General features: G+C 33.9%; 1 protein-coding gene across 2 annotated transcripts in view; it reads right to left on the reverse strand.

The window, feature by feature from the left end:
* The window catches only part of LOC135196448 (protein fem-1 homolog C-like), a 215,089-nt gene that overhangs the window by 88,891 nt on the left and 109,254 nt on the right, over positions 1-16,944 (reverse strand). The gene's annotated exons all lie outside the window — the stretch shown is intronic.

The raw sequence follows: 16,944 nt of genomic DNA on the forward strand, positions 1-16,944 counted from the left end.
TTACTGCAATCCAACAGTCTACTATGAAGACAGAAAAGACCATAACACTATATATTTAGTTCAGTTGTATTCCACATAGGAAAATGGTTTATCTCCGAAAATGCTTAACAGTTTCGTCCACCAATGGACCTCTTCTTGGAGCGTTTATTATTTTCCTTTTCGGAGATAAACCATTTTCATTTTCCTGTGGAATACAACTGAATTACCATATTATCTTCGTGCCTAAGAAGATTACCAGTACTATATATATAGCGTTTTGTTTTATTGGCCTTTTTATCCTCTATATATATATAAATATATATATATATATATATATATATGTATATATTATATATTATATTATCTAATAAATATATATATTATGATATAGTATATATATTATCATATATATATAGAGTCGCATAACAAAAACAAGAAATATACCAGTAAATTATACTTCAAAAATATAACACGTCAACACAACCACTGCTGCGATACTTTGGAGCTAAAGAAACCACGGAAGAAGAAGAAGAAGAAGAAGAAGAAGAAGAAACCAAATCTTGCGGTCTCCCAGGACTAGTCACTGTCTTCATCCAGGAAACGGTCGATACTCGTTTGGCTACTTGCTGCACCTGGTGACGGAGTTTTATCGCCAAAGTTCTTTGTGTTAACTTTTCTTCAATCTCTTAGAAAAAAAGAAAAATGCCTTAAGTTACTACAAACTGGATTCACTGTTGCACAGTCTGTGCTGATCAATGCTTTCGTAACTACACTAGTTAGGGAAGTTTAGCATTTTATTCAATAGCGGGATTTATTTCCTGGTCGACATATATCAACACAATACAAATATATTTATAAAACAACTGACATATCACAGCTCATGAGAGAAAACAACAAACCAATTCGACGATTGCAGCAGTATGGGCTTTTTCTTCATTACAAAACTGTGTGTGTGTGTGAGAGAGAGAGAGAGAGAGAGAGAGAGAGAGAGAGAGAGAGAGAGAGAGAGAGAGAGAGAGAGAATGATTCGAGGGGGAAAGTTCCAAACATTTTTGTTTTCATTCGTCTGATAAGCTTACACTTGTAAAATTCCATATTGTGCTTTATCGTAGAGAGAGAGAGAGAGAGAGAGAGAGAGAGAGAGAGAGAGAGAGAGAGAGAGAGAGAGAGAGAGAGAGAGAGAGAGCTGTTCCAATTCCTCTGCCTAAAAAAATTCTGCAAACAATCGTTCCGTCAGATGACTCGAGCTCATTTCGGACAATGAATATAAATGGTATTACTCAAGTCACCCGAAGAGCGCAAAAAAAAAAAAAAAAAAATAAATAAATAAAATAAAATAAAATAAAAATAAGGGTTAATGACCTCATTGTCTCTTTCGTTAGGGATTCACATTAACTTTTTTTTTTCTGGGAAATGACAACATTCATTTCCTAACGACGTCTCAACTGTAGCTCGGAGACTAAACTGATTAGTAAGAAAATCCTGTTTTAATGTTTTTTTTAATTCAAAATCCTGCAAGGCTTGCAACATCCTCTTAAGAGTTACCAAGCCGTCAGCATTATACAAATTCCTGCTCATGTATCCTTTTGAAGCTGAACTCACATTAATCTACAAAAACGTCATTCCCTGAATTAACGTAAATTGAACTGAAGAAATAAATTACGTTTTTCATTGCAGTATTAAAAGGAAACTTCGCAGTCTATTTAAATTCACATGGATATCATTTGCAGAAAAAAAGCGTTAACCCTTATGGTCTTAAAAACGATAAATATTAAATTTTAAGATAAAAAAAATGGTGATCTTTACAAGAACGTCCTTAAATAGATAAACTCACTGCTTCAAAACATCACACATTCCCAATCCCCATAATACCACCTTGTATTTTACTCTTTCACAAGTGACACAAGAACCTACAAATGCGATATATATGTGTGTTGTGTATATATATATATATATATAACATATATATATATATAATATATATATATATATAATATATACTACTATATATACACACACACACACACACACACATATATATATATATATATTATATTATTATATATATATATATAATATATATACTATATTATATAATATTATAATATATATATAGATGTCATTATCGCCAAGTGAACAAGGAAACATACCGCATCGCTCTGCCGTCCTAATGTGTTTTTAAGGACAGTGTGACATTCACGGTCACTAAGTACGAGATAATTACGCTGCTAACACTACACAGTAAACATTCCATCAGATCTCCTACTGAGAGGTCCCCCAGAAGAAGCAATTAACGCCCTTGAGACGCAGCAAAATAAAACTCAAGAGCGAGATGATAAACCGTCAAACAATTTGGGGTAATAATAAAAGAAGGCGACGATTTATCATAGTTTTGGTCGAGGAAGAGTGTCCGAAATATAGCCCATGACGTTAGTTGAAGATCTGGACGAAATGGAAAACATCTAGGGAAGGAGGGAGGTGCTTGGTCGATTAGTCGATGGCTTCATATTTGTATTTCATAGAAATTAAATAAATAAATGGAATTATGCGATAAATAATTACAGAAGTTAGTCGTCCAAGTGTGGGAAACTTACAAAAAAACGTAGATAAATATAAATATGCAATAAAAAAAGGTACAGTAGTTAGTTGTCCAAGTGTGGGATACTTACAAAAAATACGTGAATAAATATAAATATGCAAGAAACAAAAGAAGTACAGAAGTTAGCTGTCCAAGATTTGGGAACTTAAAAATTGGTAAATGAATAAAAATGAGCTTAAATAGATATAAAAATGACCTTAAATAGATACATAATTAGTTGTCCAAGAGTTGGGAACATAAAAAATGGTAAACGAACAAAAATTGACTTAAATAGATACATAATTAGTTGTCCAAGAGTTGGGAACTTAAAAAAATGGTAAATGAATAAAAATGAGCATAAATAGATACATAATTAGTCGTCCAATAGTTGGAAACTCCTGTTTGATAAAGTGGGCCATTTCGATAGGGCAACTTGGAGGAACCTGGACATTTCACGAAGGTTAAATTACGTTGAGAATAATGATCCATTATCATTTCCATCTAAAAACCCGCGTCGAAGCTCATCGTTACATTTCGCTCTCTAAAACCATCAGCAAATCTGAAGAATTTCATTCTCTTCAATCATGCATCTTCAAGGTAGAGAATGCATCATTTCTCTTCCCACTGAAGAACTACTTTTCTTTATCTCTTCAGGAAACATCACACACACACAAACACATCTCTCGATATACACTGACCCAATCAAGAGAAAACGCGAATCCCCGTATAGTCAGCGTCAAAACACCAAGTAGTATCACTAAGAAAGAGCAAGTAACTATAGGACATGCACCAAATAAATTAGGGAATGAATTTATGGCGGTATTTATAGACAAAAAAAAAAAATCCATTTGAACAAATATAATACAATGAATTTATGGCGGTATTTATAGACAAAAAAAATCCATTTGAACAAATATAATACAGCATGAATTTATGGCGGTGTTTATAGACAAAAAAAAAAAAAAAAAAAAAAAAAAAAAAAAAAAAAAAAAAAAAAAAAAAAAAAAAAAAAATCCATTTGAACAGAATGAATACAGAAAAAAAAACCATGAAAAGAATATGGCGTCGGTTTGTAGAAAAAAAAAATCCATTTGAACAAATATAATACAGAATGAATTTATGGCGGTTGTTTATTAAAAAAAAAATAGCAAAAAATATAATACAGAATGATTTTGGCGGTGTTTAGACAAAAAAAAAATCCGTTGAACATATATAATAAAGATGAATTTAGGCGGTGTTTTATATGACAAAAAAAAAATCTTTGAACAAAATATAATTACAGACATTGAATTTTTAGGCGGTGGTTTATAGGACAAAAAAATCCATTTGAACAAATATAACACAGAATGAAAATTATGGCGGTGTTTATAGACAAAAAAATCCATTTGAACAAATATAATACAGAATGAATTTATGGCGGTGTTTATAGACAAAAAAATCCATTTGAACAAATATAACACAGAATGAAAATTATGGCGGTGTTTATAGAAAAAAAAATCCATTTGAACAAATATAATACAGAATGAATTTTTTAATGCGGTGTTTAAATAGACAAAAAATCCAAATTTGAACAAAATATAACAACAGAATGCAAATCTTTATGGCGGTGTTTATAGGACAAAAAAAATCCATTTGAAACAAATATAACAACAGAATGAAAATTATTGGCGGTGTTTTAGAAAAAAACAATCCAATTTGAACAAATTATGAAGGTACTCAGAATGATTTATGGGCGGTGGTTTATAGACACAAAAAAAAAAAAAAAAAAAAAAAAAAAAAAAAAAAAATCCATTTGAACAAATATAATACAGAATGAATTTATGGCGGTGTTTATAGGAAAAAACAAAAAAAAATCCATTTTTGAAACAAATATAATACAAGAATGAATTTTTATGGCCATTGTTTATAGAACGAAAAAAAAAATTCCATGAAACCAAATTTAAATTTAATACAGAATGATCTTATTGGCGGGTTTTATAAGACAAAAAAAAAAAACAAAAAAAAAAAAAAAAAAAAAAAAAAAAATCCATTTGAAAACAAATATAAATACACAATGAATTTATGGCGGTGTTTAAAATAGACCGAAAAAAAATCCCTTTTGAACAAATATAATACAGAATGAATTTATGGTGGTGTTTATAGACAAAAAAAATCCATTTGAAAAAACTATAAAACACAATGAATTTATGGCGGTATTTACAGAGCGCGCGCACGCACACACACAAAACATTTCCATAGAGAGCAACAACCCTCGTAAATTTGTAAAATAACGTGCTGGTAGAATGTCACACTAATAAGAAATTATTCCATGTGCGCGTGCGCGTGGTTTTTTTTAAATGAATTTATTTTTTTATTCAGTACTTTTATAAAGGACCAGATCCTACCAAATCTAACACGTGGGCTGCAGCCCCGGTTACCTGCCATCCAAGAAAGATTTTACCCGTTCTATCCTCCTAATCAAGTAAAATGTTCCGAATTATTTTACCCGGATAGTAATCAACAATCTCTCTCTCTCTCTCTCTCTCTCTCTCTCTCTCTCTCTCTCTCTCTCTCTCTCTCTCGTAAATTGGTCTTAAACCACTGAAAGCAGGATGTACCCTTAAAGGAAAGGGGCCGCCAGCGGAAATTGGCTACGTAACACAGTAACTAGGTCACATTTCAATACTGTCATTATAATGTCGACACTTTATCGCTTTTCTCACACGACGAAAAAAAAAAAAAAAAAAAAAAAAAAAACTCTTCAATAACTGTCTCTTGGTGCTGATTAGCATTTGCAAGCTTCAACAAAGCCAGATCGTCGTTCCAAACCATTAGCAAGGCATCTCACAAACACCGGGGAGCAAAAGTAGGGCAGTATATCCCGGATTACTTCGCGACGAAGAAACTAGAGCGACAATTCCAAGTGGCTCTTAATAAGAGAACCTTTCCTTTGAATCCCTTGACGTAAACATATCCTGTGATCAAACTTCGTAGCCTTTTTCTATCAGCTTAAACTTGGTACTGTGAATTTATATATATATATATATATATATATATATATATATATATATATATATATATATATATAATTAAATAAATTTTCAGCTTAAACCTGATCCTGTGAAATTATATATATAAAAAAATTCAGCTTAAACGTGGTCCCGTGAAATTATATATATAAAAAGCTTAACTGAAAAAGTCCTGTTGATATATACTAGTATATAAAAGCTTAAAATCGGTCCTGTGAAACTATATATAAAAAAGCTTTAACTTGGTCCCGTGAAATTATATAAAAAAAAGCTTAAACTTGGTCCTGTAAAATCATATATAAAAAAAGCTTAAAATCGGTCCTGTGAAATTATATATAAAAAAGCTTAAAATTGGTCCTGTGTAAATTATATATAAAAAAGCTTAAAGTCTGTCCTGTAAATATATATAAAAAAGCTTAAAATCGGTCCTGTGAAATTATATATAAAAAAGCTTAAAATTGGTCCTGTGAAATTATATATAAAAAAGCTTAAAATTGGTCCTGTGAAATTATATATAAAAAAGCTTAAACTTGGTCCTGTGAAATTACATTTTAAAAAATCTGCTTAAACTTGGTCCTGTGAAATTACATAAAAAACAAAAGCGTAAACTTGGCCCTGCGAAATTGTATTACAAAGAAAGAATTTTTTTCAGCTTTCTCAGCTTTAACTTCTCCCTGTGAAATTATATTAAAAAAAATTTATACCGTTTAACCAATATTCCTTCATACATACAGTAATTCTGTTCCTAATTGCATGCCATTTGAAACCTTTTTCTTATTTCATTCAAGCAAAATCTTCTCTTCCCTCTACGAACCCCATTCAAGTCACAAATCACTATAATTCCTCGTCACGCGTCAACCTGAGTCTTGAATGAACATCCTTCTTGAATGAAAATCTTAAATCATACAGAAAACACCTTCGTTAACACTAACCTTATTCTGGGAACTTTGCCAGAATTTCCACTCTGATACATACAAAGTCTTGAATCCTCTAATCCACGTAATAATGTCACAGGAAATCACAAGAAAAAAAGTCACACAAAAAAGTCACAACAATCCTTCCCAGACAGTGAGCCCTTAGGGTTTTAACCAGGTATGTATCCACCTTTGATTGATTGATTATCAAATTTATCCTTGCGGCGTGTTTAGTACGAGCCCGTTGGGGGATTTCCGTATGTGTATATAAAACAAAAGACTGTCAATATCAGTAAGATGATAATGAGCCCGCCAAAAGGAGATATTGTGAATTTACCCCCGTCCGCCCTTCCACCCCACTGCGCCCTTGACTTAAATTTATCCTTTGCGGCGTGTTTAGTACGAGCCCGTTGGGGGATTTCCGTATGTGTATATAAAACAAAAGACTGTCAATATCATTAAGATAATGACCCCCAAAAGAAATATTGTGAATCCCCCCCCCCCCCCCGGCCCCCCCCCCCCCCCCCCCCCGTGACATTATTACCGGCCACCAAAAATTATTGTGACTTTATTCCTAGCCAAAATTGTGACTTTTTTTCCCTAGCCAAAATTCACTTTTCTCTGACTTTTTCCTAGCCAAAATTCTGACTTTTTTCCCTAGCCAAAACTGAATTTTTCTGACTTTTTTTTTTTCCTAGCACAAGTGAACTTTTTTCTAAATTTTTCCTGCCTCTTTTTTTTTTCTAACCAAAATTGATCTGACTTTTCCCCAGCCAACTGAATTTTTTCTGACATTTTTTTTCCTAGCACAAGTGAACTTTTTTCTAACCTTTTCCCTCCTTTTTTTTTTTTTTTTTCTAAAAGACAAAATTGATTTTTTTCTAGACAAAATTGATTTTTTTCTGACTGTTCCCCAGCCAAAATGAACCTTTTCCTGCATTATTTTCCTAGCCAAAAAAATTTTTTCTGACAGTTTTCCTAGCCCAAATTGACTTTTATCTGACTTTTTCCCTAGCTAAAATTGACTTTTATCTGACTTTTTCCCTAGCCCAAATTGACTTTTATCTGACTTTTTCCCTAGCTAAAATTGACTTTATCTGACCTTTTCCCTAGCCAAAATTGACTTTTATCTGACTTTTTCCCTAGCCAAAATTGACTTTTATCTGACTTTTTCCCTAACCAAAATTGACTTTTTCTGACCTTTTTTTCGTAGCCAAATTGCGGCTTTTTATCCCATGTGTTTTTTTCCCTAGCCAAAATAGATAGTTTTTTTTTCCCTAGCCCAAAATAGATAGTTTTTTTTCCCTTAGCCAAATAGATAGTTTTTTTCCCCTAGCCAAAAATATAGTTTTTTTTCCCTAGCCAAAATAGATAGTTTTTTTTCCCTAGCCAAAATAGATAGTTTTTTTTCCCTAGCCAAAATAGATAGTTTTTTTTCCCTAGCCAATATTGTGACCTTATTACCGGCCACCGAATCCTAGACCCGATTCGCAAGAAACGTTCAAACGTTCCCAGCCCAGCCCGATGAATTCGCCGTAACGGAGAGCTTGATGTTACGGTCCACAGTTACTCGGTGTAATGGAATCCGAATCCAGTCTATGCCCGTTAACGATACCTGAGCTGCTTCTTCTTCTTCTTCTTCACACGGGTTAAAGGACTCTTCCTCTTTCGCACCCCCCCCCCCCCCCCCCCCCCCCAACACACCACCCCCCCGGCGTTCACGATGTAGGTCAGACGAGCACAGGAAATGGGAAACTTACACATGCACGAACACACTCAACATACAAATCATTATAAACACTGGGGTAAAGAAAGATGGGAGTCAAGTATTTCAATATATAACATATTCACATAAAAATTAAATAACGTGTCGAGTTAAAAAGCGACGTAATGAAATACGAACTTTTTTTTTTTTTTTATTAGTCTTACAAAGGACCTTGACAGGAAATGGTTACCGGTACCATTAAGGTATATGTTACGTGAATGTTCTCCTTGCATACCATCAAACATGCAATAACATATAAATTGTGAGTGTATTCTACATCTGGCAACCTACCACTCTGTCAATCTAACTTTAGAAACCCATAAAAATCAAATCACTCCAGTGAGTACATTACTCTAACTCGTGTCGACTTGCAAAATAACGACCTGTTACTCAACCCACGGTGGGTCTATGCCCAACCACACGAACAATACCACAATCTCGTATCATCGCCCAGCCTCTTGGCATTTTTCCCCTGGCATCGCGGCAATGCCTATCTGCATAATCATCTAAATATATACAGATCTGTCAGTTCAATGACAAAAGGTCTTCCTAGGCGTTGTGGAAACTCGACTCGGTGAGCGCTCGAGGACACGTACAGGGTGTCCATAAAGTCCCAGTACCATTACAAGTATTTATTCATTGTAATGGTACTGGGACTTCATGGAGACCAGGGTGTCCATAAAGTCCCGGTACCATTACAAGTATTTATCTATTGTAATAGTACTGGGACTTTATGGACATTCCCCCTGTACAAAGCATATAACAAACGCAAATTTAGCTAAGCTATCAAATGCGTTTATTTTTTCGATAACGAATAGGTAATCCTTCATATTCTACCTAAGTTTGCGTTATATGCTTTAAAATAATTCTGTTTGTTTACTGTAGGACAGACAGTATATTAAATAATTATCAAACACACTTTCCAATACACACACACACACGCACACAAACCTTTCAAAACGGCAAGATACAGGAGTGTCCTTCACACAGGCCGTCATCAATTGCGTTTTATTACCTACCACAAAGTACGGTAACGTTTTCAACACATTTATTTCCAAATCGCATTATATATGCTACAGGAGTCTATAGAAGCTCTTACGAATGAAAAATCTCAAAAAACCTCACCCGCCATCACCACCCAGCCCTTCACCCAGAGGAAAAACGCTTGAACTCTTAACCACCAACTTGACTGAAAGAAATGGGCGTCAGAACTGTCTAGAACACTGTGACGTCACGCTGTTCCCACACCAACTTCCCGGCGAATCTCTTCCAGGGTTCAGGGTTACGCTCGCCAAGTACGTAAGCAACCATGAACCCGTGAGAATGACCTCTTGACCTGCAATAGGTCACTCTACGTCCCTCCAACGAAGTACCTCGTCGACCAACGAAGCTTTCAGACCTCTTGACTACAGCGAATGTGGCAATATATACTTCCTTATCAAAACAACAACGCTGAGAAATATCCCCTTTTCACAAAATATAAAACTAAACGTTACTAAATATAGGGAACTGTTACGCCACACGTAGGACGAATTTCCTCTGATGTAGTCCAACTGGGATCAGCACCACCTGGGGGTCTGCGGTCTTATGCAATACGAGATATGGTCGCGAAATGGTTTCCGAGCCTCTTTGCCTTTAAGCTCTCGAAACCATAGTCGTCATCCGGCAGATTTCTCAAGATCGACCGTACAGGAAACCGAGATTCAAGGTCGAGTTCCCAACTTCAAACGTTTTCGTTCATACGCAATCACCATCCCCACCTCACTTCTGTATAGGGATACTATAGTAGATTCACATCAGCCGTGCATCTGATGTCTAGGCCAGACCCTTACGACGCTCCTGATTGGCTTTTGATGAGCCAGTCACAGGGCTGGAAACTATCACTCTCTCGAGAGTTCACATAGGTAGGGTGTCTGTTCCACATCTCCTGAGGGATACGTCTTTCAGAAGTATCCCTCAGGAGAGGTGGAACATACATCCTGCCTATGTGAACTCTCGATAGAGACTGAGATTTTCCAGCCCTGTGATTGGCTTCTCAACAGCCAATCAGGAGCGTCGTAAGGGGCTGGCCTAGACATCAGATGCACGGCTGATGTGAATCTACTATAGCTTCCATAGTCCGCTCATACCTTCCAGTTTTGCCTTGCATAGATCCGTGTCCTCTTCCAAAGATTCTTTCTTTCTTTCATTCTTTTCTTTATGAGACTTCTCTTTTCTCTCATCCTATCATCATCAGTTACATTTACTCAATTCTTCCCGGTTTTCGTTTATCCTAATAACCTTATTTTCGTCTATATATATATAATATATATATATATATATATATATATATATATATATATATATATAATATATATATACACACACACACACACACACTTCACAACAAACACAATCGCCGCGAAACCACAACCTTGCATTGTTTCCCTAACAAACAAAGCAGAGGGAACGCACCATTATTGTTATAATGCCATTACCATACACCATAAAAGGCTCAGCCCGTTAGTGAGATTAATAAGGTTCAAGGGTCAACATCGAGGTGTGAAAATGGGAGGGGAATTGGGTGCGGTTTCCTTATCAAGAAGCCGTTGTCGGTCGCGACGACCTGTTATAACGAATTCATTAGAAACCTGGAAATGAAATCGTTAGGACGGGAAAACGAACGGAAAAATGAAACTATATGCCATAATAAACCGGAATCAATCGTCTAGCTCAGGCGTGGTCAGATTTTTGGACTCTTGAGATCTATACTCTAAAGACCAAAACTCACATATTATTACGCGAGGAACAAAAATTCAAATATCGTCATAGTACGATAAAACATGAGTACAATTGCCTCACTTATTTTATATATATATATATATATATATATATATATATATATATATATATATATTAAATGCTTGTGTTATTTTTGTTTTGTTTATATAGAATTGTGGGGGAACGGCGATCGACCAAACAAGTCGATGTAATTCTTAAAGAAACTCTTAACAGATAGAATAGAATACAATACGATACAGAATCTAGGTCAAAGGCCAAGAGCTGAGGTGACCTATGAGGTCATGAGGCGCTGAAACGGAAACTGACATTAAAAAGGTTTGAAATGTATAACAGAATGGAAAAACTGGCAACTGCACTATGAATCAATTGTTAGGAAAGGGTGGGAGGTAAGATTGAAGGAAGAGAATATGAACGTAAGTACAGTAAAAGTAATGTGGTGCCATTATGACCCACTGCTGCCCTTGGCAGATAGAAGTCTGGACATATCCACGTACCGAGCGTCAAAACAACTTGTAAACAATAAAATTATCATAACCTTGATAACCATATTTAAGAGGTTTTACGAAAAATATGGACCTCTGTTTTGGTAGGTCTACTGATTCTTCAACTGTCATTCATACGAGCTATCTTTGTAAACTTATATTTCTATCAGTCTGCTAAGTCAAGGACAGTAAGTTGAAAGGCCTAGCAACACTCCATTGTTTAGCTTCGAAGATTTTGCCCCTATGTACATATTCATCACGTTCCATATTTTCGTGATTCAGTTTTATATATATTATATATATATATATATATATTATATATATATATATATATATATATATATATATGTGTGTGTGTGTTGTGGTGTGTGTGATGTGTGTATAAAATTGTAGTTATATACATATATCTACCACACATATCTAGATGACGATAACATACGAATAACATATATATATATCTATATATATATATTGATATATATTATATAAAGGTTTTTTTGCCACGAAGGGAAAAATGAAAAAGCTCACAAAAAGTTTTATAGTGTTGCTATTAATGAAAAAGATATGCCTAAAAATGTACTTAGCTTACCTTACTTACGTGGATTTGAAACCATAAAATCAATATTTAAATCGTTTAATGTTAATGTAGTGTTCTCTTATTTAACAATACCATTTAAAAGATATGCTAATTAAGAATAGTTCCGTAACAAATAACAACATCTTTACAAAATTCCTTGTAAGGATTGCCCATCGTTTCACGTTGGTCAGTCAAGTAAAATTTATGTGTACGTATTAAGCAGCATATGTATTCAGTTAGAACAAGCCCAGATTCAAATGCACTGTTTATCCATCTGAGTGAAAAATCTCATTGTAGTAATTGGGGTGATACCTCGGTAACTGCTAGATCTAATGATTATGTTTCAAGAAATTTACTGGAATCGGCAATTATACAAATCACCAATAAAAACAACCTAAATCTTAGTCTAGGAATGTACCATTTGGAGCCATATATTTGTAAGATGTTTATGAAGTGGACCTATTACACAAAATAAATGATAATTACTAATAAATTAGTCCCACATGTATAGTTATTATTCTCTCTCTCTCTCTCTCTCTCTCTCTCTCTCTCTCTCTGGGTTCGATATTTTCTCTCCCTCTTTTCTCATTACTCGGATTACATATATTTTATATTTTCTTTCTTTCGTCTTTTCATTAATAATAATTTTTTTGGAAAATTTGTTTGTAAATTTGCATGATATTAAATTTTATATGCTTCCGTTGTTTTTTTTCAAAATGTACTGTTTTCTGGAAGAATAACTTGTTTACTGCGTGTGTCCCCCAAAGGCGTGGCTACCCTCAGGCGTTTCCTCCTTTTTGTAGAGTAAAATCGCCCTTAATGCTAATCTTGTAGTGTCAGTTTGGATATTAAGCCTTCTTTTGACTATGTTGTCCTCTGTAAAATCAGTTTGCCTTACGGGTACGAACAGGACCGAAAGTACTTGGCTATCTCGCTTTTTCATTTTTTCCTTCGTGGCAAAAAACCTTTATTTATACATAGCATCACGTTTTATATACTTCGTGATCAAGGTATTCATATATATATATATATATATATATATATATATATATATATATATATGTACGATACGTACATATATATATAACATAATAGTATATATATATATATATATATATATATATATATATATATATAATATATAGATATATACACATGTACGTGTATATATATTCGGAGAATGGACTGACGGAAGAAGGAAGGAAGGGACAGGCGTCACAAACAGGAAGGAAATTTATACGGAAGAGGATGAAGGGGGGTGGGGGGTGGGACGAACGACAAAGGGAAGCTTCAAGTCAAAGGGATAGGTACTCACTTCTACCATCCCTCGGTCATCATGTCTTCCTTTCCTTCCTTCCTTCCTTCCCCTGAGCCGGGGATCAAGGTCGAGGACATGACGCACAAAGAACATAATATGAGAGATCGACCACTACAAGGATGAATCAGTTCGATTTCCCACCAATTGCCATTCAAAACTCATCAACATACTGATGAATACAAATACAAATATAATGTAATTTCCTATACGTTAGTACACTTGGATAAGTCAAGCATATAGAAAAAAACTAATATATATATATATATATATATATATATATATATATATTATATATATATATATATATATTCCGTTTATTCCACACAGCAAAAATGAAAAAGGTATGTCATTTTCCTATGCGGAATACAACGGAATTACTTTATCTTCGTGCCTAAGAAGATTACCAGTACTATGATATACTATATATATATATATATATATATATATATATATATATATATATATATATATATATATATATATATATATATATATTATATATATATATGTGTGTGTGTGTGTGTGTTAATGAGATATATACAAAGTGGTCGTCGATGTCGTATGCGTTTAAATAATAGCGCTTTTAACAACTATAAAAAATCAGGTCTATATATATATATATATATATATATATATATATATATATATTATATATATATATAATCCTGACGTTTTTATTTTTACAAAATGCTATTATGCAAACAAACGCATACGACACCAACGATCGCTTTGTAAATATCCCAATAAACATAGTATGCATACACTCTTACATAAAAGCTGTTACATACACAAACACACAAACTCAGCATACTTATAACGTATACACATAAGGACCCTAATCAAGGCCTCATTACCATAGAGCATTCCCAAGCTTCTTCAGCCAGCTGCAACCAACCAACCACCCAACCAACCAACCAACCTAACCTCTTGAGACGGAAAACGGAAACCAGAGAGATAATTGTCCAAGATACGAGTGCACAGGGTAACTAACTTTCTCGGCGACACCTTCAAGGTTATGTGTGCTTCATCAAGGATTCTCTTCAATAAAAAGAAATATCTCTAATATTCTACAAATATATATATATATATATATATATAATATATATATATATATATATATATATATATATATATATATATCTTAAAATCTATGCTCACGTAAGAGGGAGTTTATTATATCTTCATATGTATCTTAAACATACTTGGGAATGATTCCTGTTTCTGTAATATATTAAAACATAGCAACATACAGAGGAATTTCACCAAGCACAACAGTTACTGATGATCTGTATAATGTTTCAAAAACTTAATACATATTTCTTAAAATCTGAGATCATGCAACGAGTTAATATCTCCATAGGTATCTCAAACATACTTGGGAATGATTCCAGTTTTGTAATGTATTAAAACACATAGCAAAATACAGTGGAACTTCACCGAGCACAACAGTTACCTGATCATCTCTATAATATCTCAGAAACTGAATATATACATTTCATAAAATCTAAGATAATGCAACCAGAATTTTATACCTTCATAAGTATATCACAACTATACTTGAGAGTATTCGCGTTTTGTTGTAACCTTTAAAAAATAACCATACCCCGAAATAGACTACGGAGTTTTACCGTGCACAACTGATGATCTCCGTAACATTTTAGAAAATTAATATTTCTTAAACTCCAAGATCATGCAAGAGAAGTTTACATCTTCACAGGGTATCACAAACATACTTAGAGTATTCACTTTTTGTAAGCTAATGATCATACTAAAATAAACAGTTGAATTTTACTATACACAGCTGATGATTTAATAAACATTTTTAATAAATCATCAAATTTAATATCTATATTTGTTTACACTATCTTCAGAGGTATCACAAACATACTAAAAAGTGTATTCCCGTTTTGTAGGCTTCCAACATACCAAAATAGACGAGTGTTATTTCACCAAGTAAAACTGATGATCTCTTCAATATTTAAAAAAATTAATGTCTTAATCTCTATAGTTATGCTAGTGGGAGTTTATATCATCATAGGTATCCAGTTTTATAGGACAAACATACAAAAACAGAGGGTAATACTCCTCTAAGTACAACCAATGGTCGCTTTCATAGTTTGGGAATATATATTCCTTCATCTCCAAGACATTCAAATGAGAGTTTGTACCTTGGTACGTATCGCAAGCATACTTGGGAATTATTCCCGTTTTGTAAGCAATTAAACAGCCCCCAAAACACGCTGTGGAACTTTACTTAGAAAAAAAAAAAAAAAAAAAAAAAAAAAAAAAAAAAAAAAAAAAAAAAAAAAAAAATCTGACATTGATTAAACTAAATGCCAATTCGATTCAAGCCAATAACCGGATAATGAAAGTCCTCCTATTAACAATGGGAGAGTTTCGTCCATTAGTGCTGTTCTTTTAATCAACATTTTCTCCGGAACAGGTAGCCATGAAATGCAGACACAAAAAAAGGTTTTGTAATCAATGATAACAAACACACGCATACAGAGAGAGAGAGAGAGAGAGAGAGAGAAAGAGAGAGAGAGAGAGACGAGAGGAGAGAGATTGAGAGGAGAAGAGAGAGGAGAGAAGAGAGAGAGAGTGAGTTTCAAGGCGCATATATCGAAAATTGTCAACCTGACATATCTCATTTTCGCAAACACGATTATAAATACGATTACGAAGTAAGCTGAACATTCTTCATTCTTCAATATACATTCCCACTTAGTCAAACATTTAGGTTTTAGAAAACACTTGTACACCTGATCCCGTTCACAACTGTCACCATCGGCCTCCTGGCCTATTAAGAGACGCCACTGTCACAGATCAAATGTCAATGCGTCTGACAAACGATCGCAAATGACAGAGCATCAAGATGACAAAGATGTATCGACGCAGCTTTCAAAAGAATTAAGATCACAGAGATATTTGCTGATAAGAATTTCAGAAGAGAATATGACGACTGAGACGTTACAGACATGGTCCCTTCCCCCACCCCCCCCCCCCCACAACCCCCCACCCCCCCCACCCCCCACCCCAACCCAAAAAAAAAAAAAAAAAAAAAAAAAAAAAAAACATAAATAAAAGACTGAGATAAGACAGAGAACAATTGGTACCGTATATCTTACTGATAGAAATAGGCCATCTTACACCGAAGAAAGGTGAACTTCAAGTGATGTAATAACGCAAAATTGCACAGACAGTTTTGAAATTAATACAACTTAACAGATAGGATCAGAATGTCTTTTCTAATATTTTAGTTTTTCTTAAGGCTAATATCAATACAAGTGTGAAGACCCAAGTTCAATTTTGTGGATTTTGTAAACACCCAAATTCAGATCATCATCTTAAAAATAAATGAAAAAGAAAAATTGAAATATGACTTGATAACAATATATGAAAGAAAAATAAATAATTAAAATATGAAAAGAAAGCCGTATGCAGACAGAGACTAAGATTTCCTAGTCTCTGCAGGGCAATTTTTTTTTCTTTTTTTTTGGTACTAACAGTAACCACGAAGGTTCCCCCGAGGGCAAAACTGG

The sequence above is a fragment of the Macrobrachium nipponense genome, chromosome 17 (genome assembly GCF_015104395.2).
Source record: "Macrobrachium nipponense isolate FS-2020 chromosome 17, ASM1510439v2, whole genome shotgun sequence".
Classification (NCBI taxonomy): Eukaryota; Metazoa; Arthropoda; class Malacostraca; order Decapoda; family Palaemonidae; genus Macrobrachium; species Macrobrachium nipponense.